The sequence below is a fragment of the Pipistrellus hanaki genome (genome assembly GCF_964339955.1).
Source record: "Pipistrellus hanaki genome assembly, chromosome: 2".
Taxonomy (NCBI): domain Eukaryota; kingdom Metazoa; phylum Chordata; class Mammalia; order Chiroptera; family Vespertilionidae; genus Pipistrellus; species Pipistrellus hanaki.
The window spans coordinates 33,918,479-33,944,307 of NC_140504.1; the positions used below are offsets into that span (position 1 = coordinate 33,918,479).

Sequence of the window (25,829 nt, forward strand, 5' to 3'; positions counted from 1 at the left end):
CGCATTCAGTGATGCCACTTTGGTAGCTTGTAACTGGTGGAAGGATTTACACCACGGCCAATGGCACATACTACAAACTAGGGCTTTTCTTTCCCTGGAGAGAGCTGTTTGTGAAATATTAAAATATGTATTTTGTGTGATCATGAGTAAGTTGATAAACCTCTTTGTTCCTCAGTTTCTTCATCTGTAAAACAAAGGAAACTATTTTAACCCCATATGATTTTAAAAAAAATATATTTTATTGATTTTTTTACAGAGAGGAAGGGAAAGAGATAGAGAGCTAGGAACGTCGATGAGAGAGAGAGAGAGACATAGACCAGTTGCCTCTTGCACACCCCCTACTGGGGATGTGCCCACAACGGATGTACATGCCCTTGACCGGAATCGAACCTGGGACCTTTCAGTCCGCAGACCGACACTCTACCACTGAGCCAAACCGGTTTCGGCCAACCCCATATGATTTTGATGTGGCTTAAATGAGATAATTTATATAATTTCTTAAATGATATCAAGCACACAGTTTTCAATAAATAAGTGTTAGTGTTGTTAATTTGGGGCTACCAGTGTTTCATGTCTTCAAGTGGGGAAATGAACCTGTAAGTCCTTTTTTTAATAAATGAAGATGAGTCATAACAACCAAATATTTATTGAGTATTTTCTATGAGCCAGACACAATTCTAAGCACAGTCTACATATGAGGTCATTAAATCTCCACCCCAACCTAATGAAATAGGTACTCATTTTACCCTCTTATTGCAAATGATGGAACTGAGGCTTAGTAAGGAACTTATCCAAAGACATAAACAGTAAGTAGTAAGTCTGGCATAGAGACCCAGGTAATTTGCTTCTGGATCTCATGCTCTTATTTTTCTAGTGAAGTCTCATAGGACACTAGAAAAGGACAGGGCCTTATATCAACCTGGTCAGTGCTTGCTTTTACAGGTGAAGAAAATGAGATGGAGAGAGAGAAGTAGAGACACTTGTTCAAGGTCACATTCAAGCTTTTTATGTTTCTTGATTCCAGTTCATCCCCCCACCCCCCTTTTTTTTTTTTTTTTTTTTTTGCTTAACAAGGATATAGCAAGACAGTGCTTACACTCAAAGATAAGTGGGAAAAGCATGTACACTGGAAGAGAATTTGAAAAGCACAGAAAGGCGTCCGTGGAAAAGAAAGTATCTGGTGTTTTGGGGTCTGTCTCTTATGAGGGTTGATTTCTCTTCTCTGGGCTTGACAATGACTCTTTCAATAGCCATGGGATGGAGCTTTTATTGCAAGAGTCATAAGCTTGTCAATGGGTTCATATGAACTTTTAGTGCTCATCCAGTGCAATACTCAAACCATATTTAGATAAGAAACATATTGTTTTTTAGCCCTTCTGCTTGGAGGTGAAAAACTTCTAAGTGTCCAAACCCTCTCACTCTGCGCGCTTGTCTGTTCCCAAGCTACTTGGTCATGTTGCTCACATGTGTGCATATAGGTGTGCACATTCAGTTAATTTCTAAAAGGAGTGTCCAATCTCCATGTTTCCACAGTTGGAAGGGTGGCTTGGACTCAGGGCCCAGAAAGTAGAGGCTGTGACTTGCTGAAAAGATGTTGCTCCCAGTCTAACCTGTAGATGAATCTTAATCCTCACTAGGCAATTGTTCTTGCTTGGGCAATCTTACTAGATATTAAACCAGGGTGGGCCTGCTCTTCAATGCCCTAAGGCAGTGTTTCCCAAAGTGTGATATGCATACCCCCAGGGGTATGGAAAGAGTTTGGTAAGGGTACACGTTGCACCAGAGTTTGGTGGGGATATGCACTGCACCGTGCTTAGCTGCGCCTAATTCTACGTTCTCATGAGTACAAGGGGTACTCAGTGTTATGAAAATTATAGAAGGGGTACACATATGTCAAAAGTTTGGAAACACTGCAAGGGAATGGAGTGATGCAGGAGGCTTCCTAAACCAAGGAATATTCATTCTTCTCCATACACAGCCTACATCTATGTTGGCAGTACAAAATCTAGTAAGTTTTTGGGATAACTCGCTCAGGAAAATAAATTATGAAGCTTTTCTATTTCTAAAGTTGGGGAAAACATCATAGGATGATTGAAAATCCCATAACCGCTCACAGAGAAGTTTGGAGTGAGCCAGGCTGAGAAGTGTCTAGGCAGGAGGGAGGATCAGGGTGACTGAATTGAAAATTGTGTTTGAGGAAGGATCATTTTTTTTAAAATATATTTTATTGACTTTTTACAGAGAGGAAGAGAGAGGAATAGAGAGTTAGAAACATCGATGAGAGAGAATCATCGATCAGCTGCCTCTTGCACACCCCTTACTGGGAATGTGCCCGAAACCAAGGTACATGCCCTTGACCGGAATAGAACCTGGGACCTTTCAGTCTGCAGGCCTACGCTCTATCCACTGAGCCAAACCGGTTTTGGCAGGAAGGATCTTTTGGGGGCCAGGGGTGGAACCAGGGTCTGGAGGAGCAGCTAAGATCATTGTCAGGTTCTGGAAGCAGAACCTGAGACAGGGATTCTTTTTTTTTTTTTTTTTTCTCTTCTCTTTTTTATTTATTTATTTATTTATTTATTTATTTTTTCTTTTTTATTTATTTATTTTATTTATTTTATTTTTTTTATTTTTATTTATTTATTTATTTAATATATTTTATTGATTTTTTTTTTTTTGCCCCCCACCCTCCCTCCCACACATCCCCTCCCTCCCCAGAGTTTTGTGTCCATTGGTTATACTTATATGCATGTCTAAAAGTCCTTCGGTTGATCTATTACTGAGACAGGGATTCTTGCAAAGTGATTTATCGAGGTGGCGCTCTCTGGAGAAGGGGAGCAAGGGAAGCTGGAGAGCAGGGAAAGCAACCCCTGAAGGAGGTGGTCTTAGCTGGATCTCTGAGGGATTCTGAGTAGCAAATTGCACCCCAGTTAGTTGCCCCTCAAGGCAAGGGGCCTGCCTTTTGTGCCTTATAGCCACTGGTATAATTCCCAAGGGGAGGCAGCTCCATTGGGCCTAGGGCAGCTCTCTGAGCATGAACAGAGCTGTGCCTTCTTTGTAGCCAATAGCTACTGCAACTGGGGCTGGGTTCATCACCCTGGTGCAAGGAATATGGACAGGCAGCCACACCCCCACCATGTTGGAGTAATAACCTAGGTGTAGTATTAGGAATTAGTGACCAATCAAAATTAGGCTGGGGCAAAGAGTTATGAGGGCCCCCACTAACATTCTAAGTAGGGGAACAGACAGGTTTCAGATTAGCCTGCAGCAGCTGGAACCAAGGAGCCCTTGAGAGGATCCAACTTACCTGAGTGCTAGCAGTGAGGGGCTTGAGGTCCACATAGGACTTGAGACTTGGAGGTTGCCCACTTTTTTCCTGTTTTTCAAATGCTGGCTGGAAAATCCTATTGGAGTTGGTTTGGCTGCTAAGGATCATTTGGATTTGGGACTTTGCTAATGTTCTGAGGAAGGCAACTTGAGGATGGTGTGGGAAACCGAGAGGTTTGGTTTTTCCATGGGGCTGTGATGGAGACATCACAGAGGTAACGGTGATGATACTGAGGCGATAGAGTGGAAGTGGAGGAAAGAGGATGGAGTTCTAGCCCCGGACTTAGGCAGTTTTATAGTCATCCTCCTACACAGAAGCCCAAGTTCCTGTCCTGGCTGAGCCCAGGTCCTAGCCACTGCATCACTGCAAGGCCTGGGCAAGGTACTTACCCTTCCTGCACTTCTCTTTCTCCACCAATAAAATGAGGTTGATAATACTTGACTCATGATTTTAAGGACTCTATAAGATAATATATTTAAAGTTTATTGCATGTAGTCAGTGCTAATAAATTGTATTATTTATGGGAGATTATTAAATGGATTTTGTTACTAGCAAAAACTTGAATCTCTCTCTCTCCTTTTTATAAATCATACTAGAGGCCCAGTGCAGGAATGTGTGCATGGGTGGGGTCCCTTGGCCTGGCTGGTGATCGGAGTGATTGGGGCATCTGGCCCAGTCCTGATCTGGGCTGATTAGGGCTGGTTGGCTGGGAAGAGGGACCAAGGGAGGTTGGCCAGCTGTGGAAGGTTGCTGTGGGAGCATACTGACCATCTGGGGGCAGCTCTTATTGAGCATCAGCCCCCTGTTGGTCAGTGGGCTTCATAGCGACTGGTCAACCGGTTGTTCGGTGATTTGGTCATTCGGTTGCTTATACTTTTATATATATACTTTCAATGTATAGTTGTAGTTTGACACCTAACTATAAGGGAGATTTTAAAAATAAAGTTTTGGGATGTCACAAAGCAGCAGATCTTTAACATACATTTCCTATGTTATTACCATTCAGTGCTATTTCCTTTCTTTTGCACTCTTGCATTTGTGGAACCAGTTTGGGGATAATTGGAACCCAAGAGAGGGAACAGAGTGGAAGTAACAGCTCCTTAGTTACCATGTAAGGGGCTGGCGAAATTTGACTTTCAATTAGGCAGGTTGAAATGAGCTTGTATTTTAACAAAATAACAATAAGACAACTAGGCAGTTGAGGATTGGGAATTGTTTTGAATTATATACTATTCAGAGAAAAAAGCTGTGCTCAGGATGGCAAAGTGCTACTGTACATCACATATTGTATGAATCCTCTTAGACATACTCTTTGTGCCTCGATTCTTTTATGATTGCCATGCCATTGTGGGAGCTACTCTGTCTTTTGTGTTATTCTATTGTCAGCCATAATGAAATAATTGGGATGACAATTATTTGCTTGTTTGGTTTCAAAATGTTCTGTGTTCCATTTCTTCTTTTGTCTGCCTCATGGTGCCATAGTGGGATAGATCATGCCTGCCTAGATCCCAAGAACAACAACAAAACATTTTGATTTTTATTTTCTGTTTTTTGTTTTTTAGGAAAATACATCCTTAAACACAGTGTTTAATGGAGATATAGTAAAAGTACTACAGTGAGCATTAAAAATAACTGCTGCCAACCGTAACTCAAATAGTTTAAACATACCAAGATGTAGGTGAGGTCACATCTCCCAGGGAGTTTAGCAGTCTAATTTTTTTTAAAGCCCAAATGAAAACATATAGACTGACAATGAGAGATGGCATTTGAGATGAGACTTGTTAGAAAATTCAGGAAACATGGCAGCTCTAGACCCTTTTGTACCCAGCCTACCTTAATGGTCCCAGTGGCACTGGCCCCTCTCCTGCTCTAATCCTACAGGAGTTAACTGAGGTTCTGGAGGTGAAGATTTGGGTCAGCACGGGGATGGTTGTCACTGTCACTCTATAATCTTGCCAGGAGGGGCCTTCTCTCCTGTGCCACTTTGACTACCCTCCTGGCCCAGAGTGACACACTTTAAACTCCTGTGCCACCTTGAGAAGGGTGGCCAGGTGTGACCCAGGCAAGACAGTGTAACTCAGTATTACAAGATGGGTTTGGAAATCAAAAGAGTCTTCAGATACAAACAGTGCTACTTACCAGTTACTTACCTTTTCTGAGTCCCCTTATCGATATGAAAGGAGGGACAGGGAATAGTAGTTCCTGCCTCATAGAGTTACTGTGAGAATGATGCAGGGAAAGACACTATCTGGGTGCATAAAACGGGGCCCTTAAATAGTAACGTGATATTATTACGTGACTCCTCCAGCCCCTTCTGCATTCTCCTAAAGGTGCCTCATCACCCGCATTTGTGTGTGTGTCTGTGCCCGGGGTCAGAACTCTTGGCTTTGGATTATAAGGTATAGGAGTGTCGTTCTCTTCCTCAGCTTTATCTGGGTTGACCTCTCACCTTTGCTCCCTGAGGGTTGCAGGGGCCCAGATGGGAAAGAGCCATTGATTAAATGATCCAGCAGGAGGTGAGGGAAGAGACTGACCCTGCATTTTGTATTTGGGACAATTGCTTAAATCTGTCATTTTAGAAACACATCTGTGAATGTAAACACATGCATATATGATGCACATCCATGTGTAAAGCTCAGATAGTGTCTACAGGAGAACAAAATACCTTAATGAAAATGAGCAATTCCGATAATCGCCCAGATGTTTTAGCTGTATGATGCCACACAGATGGGTGAGTCGAAGCAGCTAGCTGCTTGGTGACTTGAAAATAAAGCATGTCGATAATAGAATCTCCCTTTTTCCCCCCTCCAGATTTTTGGCATCCCTTAGACATAATCTAAATGATATGGCAACATATGGTAAAATATCGCACATTCAAAAGCATGCAAGCAGCTAGCTAACACTTTCCACTAAAAAAAACTTGCTCCTAGGTATTTTGATGAATCTCAACTTCTCACAAAGCACATTGTTTGGAAGAAATATGGCAGCAAAACAAACGGCTGCATGCGAAGCAGGGGTATTGAAAAGTGTCAGGAAACATTATTAACCTCGTGTTTGTGTGCAGCCTGGTCAAAACAGAACAGCTTTTCTTTTACGAAAGTGGTTTAAAAGGGGGCTAAAAGACAAAGATTTAGTGTTGGTAGGAAATCCTTCAAGTCTGTCTAAGCTTCAAGAATTCCCTGGTTGGCATCCAGCTATTATTTTCATTGAGTAAGCATTTTTGGTTTCTGAGGTGCTTTGTTCGAAGGAGCCAGTTTAATGCTAGGCTTTGAAATTAATTACGGTGGAAGGTCTATGTAAATGTGACTGTAAAACAGAGATCTGGATGGACAGGTAGCAAAGTGGATGAGCAGGGAGATAAAATAAATGCCATGGCAATGTGGAGGAGGTAGAAGGTTTAAAGAGCTTCTAGGTCATCAGTAGGTTAGTTTCAATTTTTGATCCAAATATTCGAACTAATAGGATGATTGAAATAACACAGTGAGAAGAGAATTTATTGTGCTGGAGAATTCATTATAGGTGCCAAGTTTTAAAGAATTATGGAGCCTGTGGCCTAACAGGAGGATGGAGGACAGGGTCACAGAATGTACATTCTCCAGAGCTGAGGTAGGTATGAGTGAAGCGGAGTGAGGAGGAGGTGTGTAGGTATATTTAGAGGCTCCAGGCACCCCTACAGGAAGGGGAGAGAATCTTTTTTTATTATTAATTTCTCTATTGATTAAGGTATCACATATTTGTCCTCAACCCCCATTCCAATCCCCCACCCTCCTTATGCCCCCACCCCCTTATTGTCCTTGACCACTGGTTAGGCTCATATATCTGCACATAAGTCCTTTGGTTGATCTCTCTCTTTTATCCCCACCCTCTTTTTGAGGTCAAACTACAGACTGATGCATATGCCTTTCAGCATAATGATTATTGCTTGTCTCATTTTTGATTCTTATAAGTATATTTCCAGTAGGACATGATCTCACTCATCTAGGGGAAATGGTGAAAAACATAGACTGATGAACAAGAACAGACCCAGAGATAAGGAGCCATGGGTCAGACTGTGGGAGAGAATCTTGGCAGATAACCAGCTCCAGCCCATTGCTTCCAAGTGGGAAGTTGACTCAACGTTAGGTGCTACTCTAATATTTCAGGAGAATCTAGCAGCCTACATTTTTATATCATCTAATGTTTAAGTTGGGCTCATTCAGTGATCAGCCACCTGATCTTCAGTTTGTTACTTTTGACCTAATCTAAAAACTCATGTGATAGATGTGAAAACCAGGCCAAAAGAAGTAGCTTCTTTTGTAGCTTCTTAGTAGCTTGCAATTAAGTGGCAATACTGGGACTGGAACTGCATTGCTCTTGCACAGAAGCCTCGATGTCTACCCTTTAACAAGTTTCCATGAGGGCTTGTTAGTTGAAATATATGGATTCTTGAAGACTTTAATAATGTAAACTCTAGTGCAACCCTGATAATTTCTCCAAGATAATTATTTACTCAACAAATGTTTGTCATTGGTCTTTTTCACGTTGTCTAAATTCTTTATTTTACTTCAGCTCAAGTTAGTTTTCTTCACCTATATTTAATTATTTTCTTTCTTCTTCATTGAATAGTGCTTTCATATTTTCTTTACTTCACATTTATCATCTAAGTTTCGATGTAGTAATCCCTGGGTATCTGCAGGGGATTAGTTCTAAGATCTCAGATACCACAGTTCCCAGATTTGAAGTTCCTCAATGGGCCCTCGTGTCTATTTACAAAGAACCAACAGATGTGGAGGGTTAACTGTTTTTGATTTTTACTCCTTACAACTCAGTCTCTCAAGGTTTGGAAGTAACTTTGATTATATGTTGCTAAGTACTCAGGGGATAAAATATAAATCCAAACATTGTACTAACTGGGACAAATTAAGGAAATCCATTTTCATGAAAGATCTCACTACTTAATCCTCACAGAATATGAGGAGAAGGTCCATCTTCTTTAGCCCCCATATCTTGAATTCCGTGCCTATAATTCAAGAAGCACTTATCCAGAGAAGCAGGTATGCATACTTCGGCTGGGACTTCTTTCTGTGACTTCAGATAACTTTTTTAAAAGTTGACTTCCAAAGGCATATGGTGCAGGGAAAAGAAAACTATTCTTGTGAGGATACAGGGGAGAGACACAGTAAGAGATCTATTTCCATTGAACTCAGCCATACCCACAACATAGCATCAGATTTGGGACTGTGTTGCTCATACCTTTATTTAGGCTTGATAGGAAACTATGCTATGATTCTACTACTGATCATCTCCTGCATTTGGAGGGTACTTTAGCGCCACATGTTACTTCCCCCATTTTATTATGAGAAAATGAAGGCCCAGAGAGGGTAATTGACTTGCCTAATGCCCCACAGCCAGGTAGAGGAAGAGCTAGTTTAGAACTTGATCACTTCCAGTGCTCTTTCTACTGAGTACTATCTTAGCGTGAGGAGCTCTAATGATGGTCCCGATTAGATGGCCGGCTGGAATCATTTTGCACATTTTCCTACCCTAGGTAGTTGCTGCTATGAAGACAATGACTATACATGGTAGCAATTAAAAATATTAATAGAAGACCTCTCACTCTCAGGCACTCTGTTATTTGTGCACGAGGGCCATTGTAGTAGATAAGAAAGAAACATTTTCCTGGCTGAGATTTTTCATACTAACAAATAGGTTATTCTGACTTAAATTCATATTGTTGCTAATTGGTGTTAGAATTTGTGTTCTGGGCTGTGCACATGCTAAGTAGTGATCTCCCTACTTGTTTGATTATGGAATAGTGCACACATTTTTACCTTCTGAAAGAAGGAAACAGCTTGTGCTGCCTCAGGAGGAAATTTCTCATCTAATAATTATGCTTTGAGGCATTGGCATCGCTCAATGCTGACCCATGGGCAGGCCGAGGAAAGAATCATGAATAAAGCAGCTTTGTTCAGGGCTTCTTCCTCAACTGGATTTAAAAAACAAATGTCCTTAGAGCAGAGCATTGAAGGGTGAGAGGCAGCAAACAGGCAGATTATTAAAGCATTTGTCATGAAGTTCCAGGCGGGCCCAGGAAGGGTGCCAGTGCTGCTGGCAGTGCTGCTTTGCTGAAGATTTCTTGTAAATGATCAAGAGTTTCTAAAAGAAAAAAAAAGAAAAGAAAAAAAAAAAAGAAAAAAAATCTCTAGGCAGGAGAAATGAAAAGGCAGAGTTACTTCCTTGCAACTCTAGTTCAAGCTTCAGTCTGCACTGTAGCTTCAGAAACATATCAAGGAAAGGGTTGGTTACATGTGGGAGGCTGAATTTTGGGGATTGGAAAGTAGACATTTAGGTTTACTGCAGTGAAGTTCCTGGAAAATGTATATTTGACTTATTTGTATGAATGAGAACTACACATGTACTAGTATAATGTCTGTGCTCTGTGTCTCTCATCTAACCATATGATGAAGTATCTATATCTTGTATTTTTAGATTCACTGCTTATTTACAGTCTGATTAACTTATACCACAATTCAATTCAGTTTGTGCCAATTCAGGTCATATAGGAATGCACTACATTTTTGCTTCCACCTCAGTACAGTATTGGGCGAAATTGTCCATTTGGCTTTAGCCATAACCTTGATCATGGCCTTTAAGGCTGAGTAACCAAATATCCTACTTCAGTTTTATTGAGGGCATCTCTAAACTTGTGATGATCAGTGATTGAGCAATCGTAGTTATCATCATGCCTAACCAGCATAATAAAGTCAGTAGTAAAAAGAAAGCCTTTTGAATAATCACATTAAAATTCAGGTAAATATGCTACATGTAATATGCTTTATATATTGCAGTCTCTGTCCATTTAAAATACAAAGGCATATATGTATTGTCAGGGTAAAAAGTTACAATTATTAATGATTATAAACTGATAATTTTATGAACAAAACAGTTAAGTAACTTCAGGTAAATAGGATTATAGATTTATAGATTGACATTTAATAGTAATAGATAGTAAATAGATTAGCTGCACAGTTTTAAAGATGATTATACCCTTTTTGAACCAGTAAGTATTTGTAGACAATGAATAATACAGAAAGGTAACAATAGAGAATGTATTATATAATGATTACTATCCTCATAGAACTGTTTATTTGCATTGGAAAAGCTAAATAAAATAAAACTAAGATTTTGAGTTATTTAATTCTATTTAAATAATGCATTTTTAACAAACGGTCTTAGTTATGAAATTATTTACACAGATTGTTATTCTTGCCAAACTTGAAAAAAAAAATGACTGGTAGCACTTTTAAAGCCAGCCTTATTAGGTATGATTTATGTACAGGTGTACAATTCTACAAGTTTTGATAAATGTAATAATCATGTAATCATCATCACCATAAAAATATGGAATATATCTGTGTTAGTTCCCTAGGGCTGACATTACAAAACATCATAGACTGGTGGCTTAAACAATGGATATTTATTTTCTCACAGTTCTGGAGGCTAGAAGTCTAAGATCAAGATGTTGACAGATGTAGTTTCTTCTAAGGCCTTTCTTCTTGGTTTGCAGATGGCACCTTCTTGCTGTGTCCTCACAGGGTCTTTGCTCTGTGTGGGGTTTCCCTGGTGTCTACATTCCCTCCTCTAAAGATACCAATCAGATTGGATCAGGGCCTTCCTTAATAGGTTCATCTTAACCTAATCATCTACATATACACTAGAGGCCCAGGGCACAATTAAGTCTTGTGTGTGTGTGTGTGTGTGTGTGTGTGTGTATAGGGTCCTCTAAGGCCTAACCTGCCATCAGGGCCATGTCTGCCGCACTGCAAAGCCTCACATGCTCTGTGGATGCTGCTGGTGGCACACAACGCTCCTTAGACACTGCTGGTGCCTCCCTATTCTCTAGAAGTCCTGCTTGCCACAGCTGCCATGGGATCCAGAAGTCCTGCCCACCATGGCTGCTGCAGCACCCATCATGCACCTTCTAGTGAGTCTGGTAGCTGGTTGTGATGCCATTATGGCATCATGACCACAGGTCTTTTATAATATAAAAGATATAGTAGTAAAACCCTATTATGCAAATAGACCAAATAGTGGAACAACTGAACAGCCAGTCGCTATGATGTGTGCTGGCCTCCAGGGTGCATGTGTGGAATATGGTGGGCGTTGGCTGAGGTGGGATGGTGGAGCAGGTGAGCAGGGGTGCCAGACCAAGGCAGGGCATCAATTGCTATCATTGGAGTGAGGCTCTGGAGGTTACTGAAAATTCTTTGCTCCTGCAGTGTCACAGTCCCACATGGCACTTGCAACTGCTTCTAGCACCAGCCCTGCTTACACCCACTGTCAGCACCTGGTGCTGGCCCCAATCACTCAGTTCTGTTAGCAGGTGTGAGTGGCACCTGCCAGCCTCGATTGCCCCTGAGTGCTTCTCTACCTCCCCTGCTCCTGAGGGGCGATCAGGGCAGCAGGTGCTGCTTGTACCCACTACTGGCACCAGCCCCAATCACTCTATGCATGGGAGTGGTGGTGGTGGGAGCAGGTCCACAGTGAGAGTGGCCAGGTGGGGGAGGGGAGGATGGGTCAAGACCTGCCTCTGTGCCAACTGCAGTCTTACAGCCCACAGTTCTTTTCAAGGTGCACGAATTTGTGCACTGGGCCCCTAGTCTCTTTATAAGACCCTGTCTCCAAATACAGTCACATTCTGAGGTATCAACATATTTGTCAGGGGACAGTTCAGCCCAGAGCAACTTCCATCATCTCAAAAAGTTACCTGCTGTCCCTTTTTAGTCAATTCCCTTCTTGACTCCAACCCTTGGCAACACTGTTAGTTCCCATCCTTAGAGTTTTGCCTTCTAGAATGTCACGTAAATGAGATTTACAAGCTATCCTGAGAGATGCCTGCTTGCTACATAGAAGGGGTGGGATCATCTGATGCAGGGACCTCCCTAGTGCAAGACCAAGACCACTCACATGGAAGTGGTAGATCTGGACCCCAGAACTGTCAGTGCCTTAGGAGTTGGCTGGGTCCCTGAGCTGAACAACCCTGCCCCTCTACCACCCTCCTCCCCCCGCCTGCCCCACCACACACACAACAGGATCAGCTGCACAACCATGAGCCCACCCTCTGGGTTACTCAATGCACAGCCTCACTCCCTGGAAGAGCAAAGGGGCGCTGACAATCAGGTTGCTGGGTGAGGCTGATTAGCTGATTCTGATCCAGACAAGGAAAGCCTAATGGCCAACGCTTCTCACAAGAGTGCCCATTTCCAGTGCCCAGAGGGCTGGATAATCTTCCTCTCCTGCCCTTTTCCTAGAGGCCGGAGATATCATCCTCCCTTATACAAGGTATTTCCTGAGGTAGTTTACAAGGCAATTGATGAGGTTATGACTTTAATATTAATGGCTACTGCCATTTGCAGAGCACTCCTAATGGGACACGTATCAGGCTAAATGCTTTAGGTAAGTCCTGGTGGATTCCCATGGTAATATAACTAATTATCTCTTCATTCAGCTAGGCCTTATCTAAATTAAGATGGATGTGATACTTCAATTTTGGAGGTACATAAATGGAAGTTTAAAGTACTTAAGGTATTTGCCTAGCTCCTACATCCTTTCTGCATTCAAACTTATTTTCCATCGACCTAATGTGGTGATTGGACCTCCCAAATTTTCTCACCATTTAATTAACAAGGCAAAAGAAAAACCATCTTCATGAGCTCCTCCCATCCTCAACACAGGCCAACCTTACCTGGGCCTATGAAAAAGAAGGGGATAGAGAATGAGATGATAATGACAGTAAATAGTAAATACAAAATCATTTCCCTTATTTTTTCCCCCCTAGATCATATTAAAACAAACAAAATATTTTAAAATTCATGGTCTCTTTTGATTAACTAGCCATCTATTTTTGATCTTTCCTTTCTAAAGAAAACCCTTCCATATAGGTTCATAGAACCACAGCAGTCCTGTAGAATTGGAAGATACCAGGGAAATTTTTAAATAACATTTTAGAGAGAAACATCTTAGCCTAAGGCCATGGATTAATGAAATTCTTTTTTTTTTTTTTAAACAAATGAAGAAGCTGAGGCCAGGAAAATTTCGGAAACTTGATCCAAGGTCACAGAAAAGGATTCTTAACAGCCTGATTCTCAACTTACTGTTTGCTCTATGATTCCACCCCACCTCTTAGAAGTCAGGTGATTTTCTCACTATTAAATTTACATTTTTTTTTCTGGCCTAAGGCAGGGTTGACATATGGGACTCATTTTATGTCCCAACTCTAATATATTTGACGTGGTTACCAAAACCACTGTGTTGAGCAGGATTTTGAATGCACATCTGGGCTTAAAGGGAGCAAAGTCGTAATTGATTACTGATGTCTGCCATGGGTGTAGATTGGGACCGGTAGCAGCATCCATATCTGCCAACCTAAGGCATTGCCACAGCAGGGGTCTTTTATTTATTTATTTATTTATTTATTTATTTATTTATTTATTTACTTACTTACTTACTTACTTACTTATTTTAAAGAAACATCTTTTAGAATAATGCATCACCATTAACAACTTGTGGTAAGTAAACCTTACCAGCAATTAGTTACTGGAGATAGGTAAGATTAGAAGATATAAGTGTCAAGCCCTAGGGATATTGCTCAGAGAGGGCACAGTTAGATGGGGAGCTGAAGTGGTAAATGGGTGGGGTTCAGGGCCAGTACAAACAATCAATGGCAGAATGAGGGACGTCTATGGCAGAGCTATGGCTAACACTGACAGGCAGAACAAATTCAAACATCAGAGGTGGGGAGACACCAGCATGACTAGCTGTCCCAGATTCTCTGGGATTTAGGACTTGCAGTTTTAAAACAGAGACAGTCCTGTGGGAAATGGGAAAGATTGGTCATCCAGAAGGCACTGACAAAAATTTTGCATATTGCCCAGCTGGTGTGGCAGAGTGGTTGAGCATTGACCCATGCACCAAGAGGTTACTGGTTTGATTTCTGGTCAGGTCACATGCCAGGGTTGTGGGCTCAATCTCATAGTAGAGGGCATACAGGAAGCCAATCAATGTTTCTCTCTGATTGATGTTTCTTTCTCTCTCTCTCTCTAAAAATTAATCAAATATATTAAAAAAAATTTTTTTTACATACTTTATAGTTTAAGGTGAATCATACCAGTGCTCAGTGTATTAATAAGCTAATCCTGCAGTAATGCTACAAAACAATCCCAAACTCCTAGTGACTTACAACCACAAGCATTTCCTGTTTTAGCTCCGGAGGCCTGCTATGCCTTGACTGATCAAGGTTGGGCTCAGGTAGACTCTAGTTCAAGAACTCAATACAAGTTTCCTCCTATGCTTCATCATCCTGCTTGACACAATAGTTTTTAGAGAAATTTCTTGTTATAGAAATGGTAAGCAGTAGGGGTCAAGACAAACTGTGCCCATACACTTACAGCCATGGCTCATGTCAATGCATTAACATTCCATTTTCAAAGGCTGTCAGCAAGTCATATGGCCAAACCCAACATCAACAAGGTTGAGAAATATATCCCACTTTCTCTGATGTCATATTCTTCTTAGCTGATCTGGCCAAGGGTATGGGTAGATATTCCTTATATAAGGGGGAGTGAGGAATAGAAACCATGTTTATCTATGAAGTCAGTAAGTAATTTGAGTGTCTGGACCCAACCAAATGTATCTGTATGTCACCACTGCTGGCATGATAGGTGTCCATAACTGTTGGATAAACGCATGAATGCCTCTAAAATAGGATTTTATATAATAAAGTGGTGCATGTTCCCATTCTGAAAAGTCATTTGGCTCCTTTGTCATTAGATATTAGGAGACTCTGGAGGGCTGCTGAAGATGGCTGTGCTCAGTGGCTGTTAGGAAACATTTCCTTCCTCTGACCTACCATTACCCCTTTTTTGTCTGCGAGGGTGTTTTAATTTTTCTCTCCTACTTCTCTGTTTCTCATCTTCCAGTTAGACAGAAGGCTCCTCAAAGCCTGGAGAAGAGACGTCCTTGGCCCTCCCCTCACCAGGGAGATGCAGTGCCTGGCATATCCTGGGGCTCCGTGTTAATTGCCTCTGATCTCTCTCGCCCCCTCCGGCTCTCTTTCCCTGCATCTCACCCAGTGGTTGGCACCTGGCTGGCTGGAGTTCCAAAAATATTCCTTGACTTGAAAATGAGACATGTGATTTAAAAACTCTTTTTTATGTTTCAGAATTAAATGCAAACATTACCACAGCCCTTCCTTCCCCCACCTCTCTGTCCCCTTGATCAGTGTGTGTGTGTGTGTGTGTGTGTGTGTGTGTGTGTGTTTGTGTGTGTTTGCTCAAATCATTCTAAATGTTTTCTGTGATCCTGGCATTACACTTCCAATTTTGGATGCATTTGAAAATTTCTCTCTAAGCGATGAAAAGGACAGCTTGATGTGGGGTAAAAAAGGTAGAGAAAAGTTGGCCTAATATTAGATGCGCCTGGGAGCCGAGCCCTCTCTGGCACACAGGGCATTCAGAGCCTCTTTCCCGGAGTGAGAACTTAGATGTTCTTTTACACTTTGGGTCCGGAGTACGCAAGGAAGAGTCAGAGTGAGGAGCACCTCAGGTCAGAGCTGAAAACCAAAAAATAACACCTGAGCTTATTGCAGAGCAGAAGCCACAGTTTCCTTTCAAGCTAGAGCATTTCTTCAGAGGCTCAAAAGAAAGCCACTGGACCCAGCCAGCTGTGCTGTGTGCACAGGCACCATGAAACGCTTCCCCCTTATACAAAAGTTGAAGGAACACAACCGGACACAGATATCTCTGCTTGTTTAAAATAGACATGTTCCTGAAGACTTGACTGCATAATACATTTTGTCATGTAGAATTGTACTTTTTCACTGACTTCAATAAAAGAGTGGAAAATACTTTCCAATAAAAGAAAAATGTGGCCTCTAAATGCTATAATACCACCTGACAGAATGAGAGACTGGGAGAGAATTACAAAGTATGAGTGCCGTAACAGGGTGAGGGCCAATAGGAAGCATTTTGTGACATATTGTTAATGGGTGAATGGCATGAAACTCCCCATGTTGAAATTGATGTGGGATAAGTTTAGGGATTTGCATTCCTTATTTTGAGGTGCTTTAGAGTTGTAATTTAGCCCTTCCCTATGTCTTCTTCATCTTTCCTCTCTGTACCTTCCACTGTTTTAGCCAGATGCATTGAAAACAAATCTTTAAGAGAGTTCTTTTCAGCACTATTGACCTTTTCACAATCTTCAAACCCTGAGGAATGTAACACATTACTGTCATTAACAATAACTTACATTGACTCATTTTCCACTGGGGCAAATGTCTATAAGGAATTTATGTATAGTTAGAAAAGCATAACTTCCCCTCCCCCATCCACTTGGTCACTGTGTGTGACACATAAAGTATTTCTCATTTTTAAATAGACATTGATTGACTTTAAAGAGGAAGGGAGAAGAGACAGAAACATCATTGATGAGAGAGAATCATGGGTTAGCTGTCTTCTGCACATCCCCTACTGGGGATTGAGCCCACAATCCGGGCATGTGCTCTGGCCAGGAATTGAACCATAACCTCCTGGTTCACAGGTTGATGCTCAACCACTGAGCCACACTGGCCAGGCTCCTATTTGTTTTTGCTATCTGTGTTCTCTGAGTAACTTGGTCAGTTACTCTTTTTACCTTAGTTTCTTCCATTGTGAAGTGGACAGAATAATACTTTCTCTGCCAGAAAGTCTGAAGTGGGGTAGTTGTATCTCCTACACAGCAATTGGAAATGTGTGGATGTTACTTGGGTTGTTACAGTGATGAGGTGATGCTGTTGGTATTAGTGGGAGTGGGCCGGGGATGCTAAATGTCCTGCATGCATAGGACAGGCCCACACAGTAATGTGTCCCACCCACTAGGACAAACGGTGCAAACAGGTTGTGAACGTTCTGTAAAAAGTCTAAAATGGCAAACATATGCAAAGCCGTCCAAAGCCAATGTTAGTGTGTCCATATCCCTGAGAGTGGGCTGGTTCTGAGAAGAGCTGCTGCCTTGGGATTAGACTGGCTTAGCTCTGCTCTTAGCCATTTGCAAGGAGACTTTTACTTTCTACTTGTGAGACTGGTGGGTTCATCTTCTATTTAAAGCCCATTGGAAAGAACAATACTAGCTATTATGATAAAAATAACTACTCTTACATGAGCACTTACTAATCTCTAGGTACAGAACTATGAGGTGTTCATGCTTTATCCCTTTATTATTTTAAAAAAATATGTTTATTGAGTTCAGAGAGAAACAGAGAGGGAGAGAGAGGTAGATTCTTTCAGTGATAAGAGAGAATCATGATTGGCTGCCTTCTGCATGCCCGACACCGGGGATTGAACCCACAACCCAGGCATATGTCTTGACTGGGAATCGAACTGTGACCTCCTAGTTCACAGATGGATACTCAACTACTGAGCCACGCTGAAGAGGATATTTATTTTTTATTTTTTATTGATTTCAGAGAAGGGAGAGAGAGAGAGAGAGAGAGAGAGAGAGAGAGAGAGAGAGAGAGAGAGAGAGAGAGAAACATCAATAATGTTGAGAATCATTGATTGGCTGCCTCCTGCAAGCCCCCTACTGGAGATTGAGCCTGCAACCCAGGCATGTGCCCTTTACCAGAATCGAACGAACCTGGGACCCTTCAGTCCGCAGGCCAATGCTCTTTCCACCAGGCCAATGCTCTTTCCACTAGGCCAAACTGGTGAGGGCATATCCCTTTATTCTTAACTACAAGCCTTGGAGCAGCTCCTGGGATGATCCAGCGCAAAGATGAGGAAACTTGAGTCACCAGACCTTGCAAGCTTCGTTTTAATTAAGAACCAGAGTTTGCAAGTGGTGGTGAGAGTGGCTTCTTCCATGGGTAATAAAGTGGCTTCCTCTCCTCTCTACTCCCCTCAACCCTTCTTCTATTCAAACATGTCAAGCAAATAAACAAGAAAACCAATGTGTGAACTCTTTAATAAAGGCATTCAGGGCTGCCAGTTGAGTTTGCACACACAGTGTACGTTCCATCTCAGGAGATCTCCAAACACGAGGCCTGCATATGGCTGCTGCTCCTGGAGCAGCAAAGTATGGCAGTGCCAGGGACCCTGGGGGATCACTTCTCTGGAACATACAGGGCCTCCAACCCCACTTGCCCCCATGCTGTTTGTACCATGGTGATGCTTTGGGACACTCCCCGCCCTACTGTAAGGGTGGCTTTCAGCTTGGCCCTGGTCTGGCAGGTGGGGTCAAAATGGCACTGATAATCTTCACGTGTTTGGGATAACACACATCTGTACATTTTCTTCTTTTGACTGTGTTTGTCCTACAACTTGGTGAAGTGGGAGATGTCTGAAAGATGAGATTTTTTTTTTTTTTATATTGTAAGTGTTTCTCTAAGAAGAGGAACCACTTTATATACAGATCAACTTTAATTGTAAGAATATCTGATGTCATTAGGTTCTGGGTTTGTTGAAAGCCTGATAATTGCATTATCATTTGTGCTGTCGTTAAGCAGAGCATCACTCTAGGTTACAAAAGCAGCTGAACTTGAGTCATGTAGCAGTTTCTGGGTTTGTTTCCCCCAGAGAGCCAGGCCATCTCTTGCCTGAATTCCCCTCCCCCCCCCCCCCCCCCCCATGGTATTTCATTCTAGGATGTGCCATGCATATATTTGCCATTTTTACTCCAATAAATAAGAAAAGCTGCCTTTTTTTAATCAGTCTAATTCATTTTCACAGATGAGTGCCTTCTGAAACGTGGAGTGCAGAGACATGAGGTGAAACGGGAGTCCTGACAAAAGCCATTGGCAAAGGCACAATTTACAGCAAATGAGAATCTTGGAATTCGATGGCCACATTATGCAAACCTTTCCAGAAAGGGCAAGTCCTCGCAGATCAGATAACCAGCTCACAATTAACACTGACAGAGCAGCGTGGCTCCTGCCCGGCCCCTGCTGTTTGTCTCCCTGTGGGTGTCCAGGGTGGGAGCTTCTGTGGGGGGATTAGTGCCACTGGAAAGGGAGGGACCCTCATTGTTCAGACACCCAGGAGGACTTTATTCTGCTGCCTGGCTGCCTACAGTCTACATAATGTGTCCAAGCCAGGAGGTGCTGCAAAAATACCTTTAACACAAGTGAACTAAAATGATTAGTTCGTGGCTATCATGTCTTTTGACAACGAAAATGGGGCTCATGGGCAGGCTGGCCCACAGAAACAAAGAATACTCTCCGGCAAAAGGACACAAATCTCAGTAGCATAATCCCTATGTTTCACCAAAGAGTTCAAAGAATCTATAATAATAAAAGCGTAATATGCTAATTAGACCGAAAAGCTGAACGACCTTCCGGACATTCTTTGGGGGTGACGTTCTGGAAGAAGCCGGGACTGTGAGGGCCAAGGCAAGTTGCCAGGACTGGGAGGGCCAAGCCCTTTGAATGAATTTCATGCATTGGGCCTCTAGTGATAATACAACTGAGTCACACATGCCTCAAAGATGTTCATGTAATCAACCACACAAATGTGGACCAACCTTGATATGTGAGATTGTGTCCAGTCCAGTATTCCAACCCTGGCCTGGATCCCTGCCTCTGTGTCCTGTTGGGCTTCTGCCTGGCTCCATTCCGCCTCCCTTCATTCCTGGCACAACCTTTTAGTTTTCTCGTCCAGAACCCAATGTGGTCCCTGCAAATCAGAGCCCCAGATGGATAGGGATGGTGGTAACGTTGAGCCATCTCATTTGTCCTCACAGCATCCATTTTCAGTAGAGACGGACAGGCATTAAAAAATGACATTATGGGGAGACACAGTGAAACACTGAGAATTCAAGCAGCAAGATCAGGTGATAATTGGGGATGAAAACCCAAGGCTTCTTTTTTAAGAGTATGTTTTTATTAATTTTTAGAGAGATAGGAAGAGGAAGAGAAAGAGAGAGTTAGAAATATCAATGAGAGAGAAACATCCATCAGCTGCCTCCTGTATGGAGGATCAAGCTCACAACCCTGGGTACGTTCCCTGACTGGGAATCAAACCGGCAACCTCTTAGTGCTTGGGTCAAGGCTCAACCACTGAGGCACACTGGCTGGGCAAACCCTAGATTTCTAACAGCCAGTATTAGACTCTTGCAATAGATGAAGCTGCTAGCATACAACAGGGAAATAGAAAAGCTATGTTAATAGTTCCTGCCCGCCCAATAATCAGTAGGCCACATCCCAGCTAAAATTAATGGTCAAATTGATTTTTTTTCTCTCTCTTTGTCTCATTTGTTAAGCTAGATTAAAAAAAAAAAAAAAAAAAAAAGCCATGCCTAGTCAAAAGCATCTGGAAAAGAGGCCAAGTCAGTTCTCACTGTTTCCCTTTGCTCCTGACAAAATAAAATCACTAAGTGAGATTGTGCATTGTTCCCAGAGCTGCTTCAAAGCGCTGAGCCAGCCCTGGGTGCCTGCCAGTCTCTGCCAGGGAGGGGTCTTAATGCAGGTCAGGCAACTTGGCCTACCATCCCCAAGTGCTCAGGGGGTGGGTTTCAGAAAGACTCCTGGGGAGGAGCAGTTTCTTGCAGGCATATTGCTGGCACCAAAGAGCCAATGCCAAGGTTTTAGGATCCTTATATTGCTGGCACCAAAGAGCCAATGCCAAGGTTTTAGGATCCTTATACAGCTGACTGCTATTACAATGTTCTTGGACCTCTTCCTCTCAATTGTTATTCACTGTCTCTCGCTAGAAGCCTCTTACACTGAACCTCCTGATGGCAGAACAATTGTAATGGAGAGAAACAGTCTCTGGGCTGGGAGCTCTGAGACCTGCTTTCTTTTTCATGGACTTAATATCCTCTTTCATCGTTAGGCCATTTGCCAGGCAGTATGAGAGATGTCTCCTGAGTTTGTTTGGGAAATTTTATTGTTAATTTAAAACATGGGTCCTAGCCTAGCCTCAAGGAACTTCCCATCTAATTTAAGGAGAAAAGACGTGCATTATTGTTCTTTAGACAGTTAAGAAATCATTATTGCAAAACGGCCCTTTTGGGTGGTCAATGGGAGGGCTGCTTTTGCTGCCAAATTAATCCAGTTTCAGTCATTTTTTCTCTCCCCAAACCTCTTTGAATCAACTTGCTTAGTGTCTGTGGCACAGCCACTGCTAATTGTAGGCTTTCGGAGCTAAAGAGACTGGGAGTTCCATTCTCTCTGTTTGTAGATAAGGACATTCATATCTAGACACATCACTGCATTTGCAGGTACATAAGACACATCCTTCCCCCAACGTATCAAACCTCCTTTGCATCTGAGTCATGGTTACTGACTGAAGGAAGACGTAAATGCTGACTTAGCATTCTAGCATTTGTAACATCAAAAGGGAGATACAGTTTGTCCACATAAACATAATGTAGAGCATTTCCAGTAGAAAAATAGAAGTTGTGGATATATAGTAATAAAATACAGTAACTTTTAAAGAAATACCACTGTCATAGTTATGCATGCGGTATCACTTCTTACTTTGAATAAATGTGTGATAAAAGCACATACTGTGCCTCCTCCCAGAATTCTGGGGTAGAACTGTCTCTTACACATGCACCATGCACAGTAGCAAATAGGTTTAATAACCTTTCTACATCTTACACAACCCCATTTCCCTTTGCAAACACTCAGGCCTCTTCAGGGGAAAAAAAATCACTTCTAACCAATTTTCAGAACTGCTGCAGGGATTTCAAAGTTTTTTGTCCTCATCACTAAAGAAAGCCACCAAACAGGGAGGAAGGGATTTGGGTGGGGAATGTCAGAGATAAGAGCTACTGCTGCCAGAACCCCACACCCAGTGGCTGGTTAGTGACTCAGTGTGGATGGCAATTGAGAGAGAGGCTCAGCTGGTGCTTAGAGAAAGAAAGAAAAAAAAATATATAGGAGTGCAAATCTGTTCTCAGCAAGTAACAACCTCCATTTTTTAAGACTGGGCTAAGAGGACAGAATGGCCTCTCCTCCCTGCCCGCTCACAGTGCTCTGGCTGGACTTGGCTTTCATTGCATTATGATTTCACCAGCACAAAGCAAAGATGGGCTGGGAGGGGTGTATGGGAACTGCTGCAGGTGCATCCAGGCCTGGATTGGACGGGACGTGTGCTGCTAGGCCCTCACATGGCTCTCTGGGTTTTCCTTGTCATGTTAAGTTCTTTTTGTATTTATACACTTTATTTTTTTTAGTGACTTGGTTTTGAGTTGGCCAGCAGACCTGTCTGTTTGCTCAGCTTGATTTAAATTGGCTTTTGGTTCAGACTTCAGGTGATTTTTCCCTCTGCCTGTGTTCCTCACGATCCAGGGAGACAAGCTCACCCCTATTTAGCAATTTTTCTGAGAAAGAACCAGTGAGCTTGCTGTTTGGATCTACATCTAATGTACTGTTTGGCTTAAAAAAAATCACTCTCTTAGATTCCTTGAATTTGATTGCCTTTAGTTTTGCCCCCCCGCAAATGCTCCTCTGTCATGTTGTTTTCCATTCCTCAGGAATTTACTCCTCTGTGGCTCTTTCAGCAAATTCTCCCTGCATTGCTGGCTTTTATGAGCAAATGGGAGACAGGTTGAGTTCTGAATAGAGTTCATCCATTGCAGTGCTGTGACAGGAAGCACCTACAGCACTCACGCTACTGCAATGGAGGAGCACACTCTGAAAACAAGATCCTCTCTACTGCCTGCCCTAAACCAATGCAACCTCCACACTTAGTAGGAGCTGTGCCTCTGATGAACACATGTATGCTCCTAACAAAGTAATACTAAGTCACTAGTGTGCAGCTGCAATATTATACATGAAGATTATAATTTCCGAATTACCCTTAAGGTATTAAGAATAGAAGATAGTAGCTTACCTTCCTATAAATAGTATTAAAATATTTTTATTAATTTTTAGAGAGAAAGGAAGAAAGAGGGATAGACAGATAAAAACATTGATGAGAGAGTAACATGGATCGGCTGCCTTCTACATACCTCCTATTGGGGATCGAGTCCCAACTCTGGCATGTGCCCTAACTAGGGAATCGAACCCGTGACCTTAGTTCATGGATCAGTATTCAACCACTGGGCCACCTCAGCTGGGCTTACCTTCCCGTTAATTCCTAGCGACATTTTCCTTTAAACTTAATTTTGGAACTTTATATCTGATTTAACGTTGCTAAACAAGTTTGGGAGGACAGATGGGTACATTGTAATTGTCCTTTATAGAATTGCCAGGGTAATTATGGCTGTATATTGATTTAGCTTAGGAGTTGTGAATGAAACCAGGTGGCATGAGTGCATGGACAAAGAAAGAGACAATATATAGAATTACTGCTGTTCAAAAAAAATAAATAAATAAAATTCAGAGCTTGAGAGGAAAATGGTCAAATGCATATATTCAGGAACTATTACAGTAGGGCAAAAGACACCACAGTGGAGAACTGGGCGCAATTCCAAATGTAGCACTGACAACTGGGGATTTAGAGCCAAGGAGCAGGGTGGGCTCAGTGGTTGGAAAATCATTCCCAGAAAACATGGGGTGGGGGAGCATATTGGATAAACAGACCTAACAGGATTCTTGTTGAAGGCATGCCAGGGTGATGAAAGTCACCTAGAGCCTTGGTCGGCAAACTGTGGCTCTCGAGCCACATGCAGCTCTTTGGTCCCTTGAGTGTGGCTCTTCCACAAAATACCACAGCCTGGGTGAGTCTATTTTGAAGAAGTGGCATTAGAAGAAGTTTAAGTTAAAAAAATTTGGCTCTCAAAATAAATTTCAATTGTTGTATTGTTGATATTTAGCTCTGTTGACTAATGAGTTTGCCAACCACTGACCTAGAGGGTTGTGGGGGGTGAGGAATTTGATGAGATATGGAGGGTGATTAGGTACTGAGGATGAGAGATTTCCTCTAAACTGACTTAGCAGGAGTCTCACTAAAACTAGGTAACACAAGCCCAACTGCTATGAATGCCAAGATTGAGGCCCAGAGGGCTTAGAGGAGCCTAATTAAAGTTTAGTCAAGGACAGAGTCCTCATCACTGCAAAGATGTATGATTATTGCTTTAATTCAACTAGGCTAGGTATAAAAAAAAATCTTGCTTTTGTATGTGAGCAGAAAAGGAAAGTTTTGGTTATACAACCATTCACAGATCCTGCCTGCTCTGGGTGTCAACATCTTTTAACTGCCCTTTCTGGGACAATCTGCTTCTTTTGGTGACCAGAGCAGGGGAAGAGACAGATGAGCTGATCAAAGCTTTCTATTGCCTCAACTCAGAAGCGACACACACCACTTCCTCTCACAGCCCATTGGCCAGAACCAAACAGTCCCACCGGATTTTAGACATGGGGGCTGGGGGGAGTGTGTGCATAGAGACGATTGTTCTATACATTTCTCCTCACAAAGGTGTGTGCAGTACATGCCTTCTATTTTTTTTTTAAAACAAGGGCAAGAGAAATGTTGCAAATATGGTATACACATAAAGGGAGATTCTTAAACTGCCTGGGATGTTTCTTGTAGTAGTTTCAAGTCGGCATAATTAATAAAATATATTTAGAGCATCAAGTAAAAACTTACATGGAATTTCCTTACTTCAGGGAACAAACATTCTCACATAATGGACATGGAGATCTCTACTTCGAGGTGTTAAGTGACCTTTGGACTTGAGTTCAGAAAACACTGGGAAGGGTGACATCTGAGGGATATATTTTTTTGGAGGATCCCCTTTTTGGGCAAGTCCTGGAGGAAGGGGCTATGAACTGCTCCATTAGCCCAGCCAGAGTGGTTGATCTGTCCATATACTAGTACATGCCTGTTTACATGCAGTTGAATGTGTGTAATTGGGTTGTGCTCTCTGACCTTCGGCATGGGCTCCATGACTCCCTGGTGTTCACTCCAGTTCATTTCCTCTCTTTATCTTACCTGATGGGACTCCTGAATGTTATCCCTGTGGAAAATGGGTGAAGAAAGCCCCTCGTGGGCCTTTGTCAACCATTGGAAGTTACAAAAGAGACCGCCTGCCTTTTAGCAGTTTCTTAGCAAACAATAAGGAGGTGTACTAGTTATTTCAGAGAAATTAGTGAGTCAAGTGGACACGCAGTGCAAATTCTGCCAACTCTGGCAATATTGGACATTTAAAAGGTCAAAACAGCCTCTGTTACAGCAAAAGGAAAATTGCAATTATGTAAATAGGGGTTTTTGCTATATTACTTGTGTTAATCTCTTCTCCCCAAAGAAGTAAAGTGTGTGGCGTACAACACAGAGGCATTAAGTCCATAAAAGCAGTATTTATTGAGAGAAACAGAGAAGTGTAATTTAATTGAAAACTAATGCATCATGGGGAGTGACTGGCTCTTCAATATCAGTGTTTCAGAGCCAGGAACGTGGAGCAGATGAGGTTCCCCCATCACCTATGAAGCAATGAGGTGGCCACTTAGAGTGAGCCCTGAGGACCTACAGAGCAGTTGTCTGTATTGTTATCATGGGTTTGAAGCCAGACTACTTTCTCTTTAATCAAGACCATGGTTGGGAAAAGA

At 42.3% G+C, this 25,829-nt stretch overlaps 1 long non-coding RNA gene across 1 annotated transcript in view; it reads right to left on the reverse strand.

The window, feature by feature from the left end:
• Positions 1 to 1,024: 1,024 nt before the first annotated feature.
• LOC311618214 overlaps positions 1,025 to 25,829 on the reverse strand; it is a 324,594-nt gene continuing 299,789 nt past the window's right edge. The window contains exon 2 of the long non-coding RNA XR_014794277.1: positions 1,025 to 1,065. This is a non-coding gene — a long non-coding RNA (uncharacterized lncRNA). The remainder of the gene's footprint in view (positions 1,066 to 25,829) is intronic.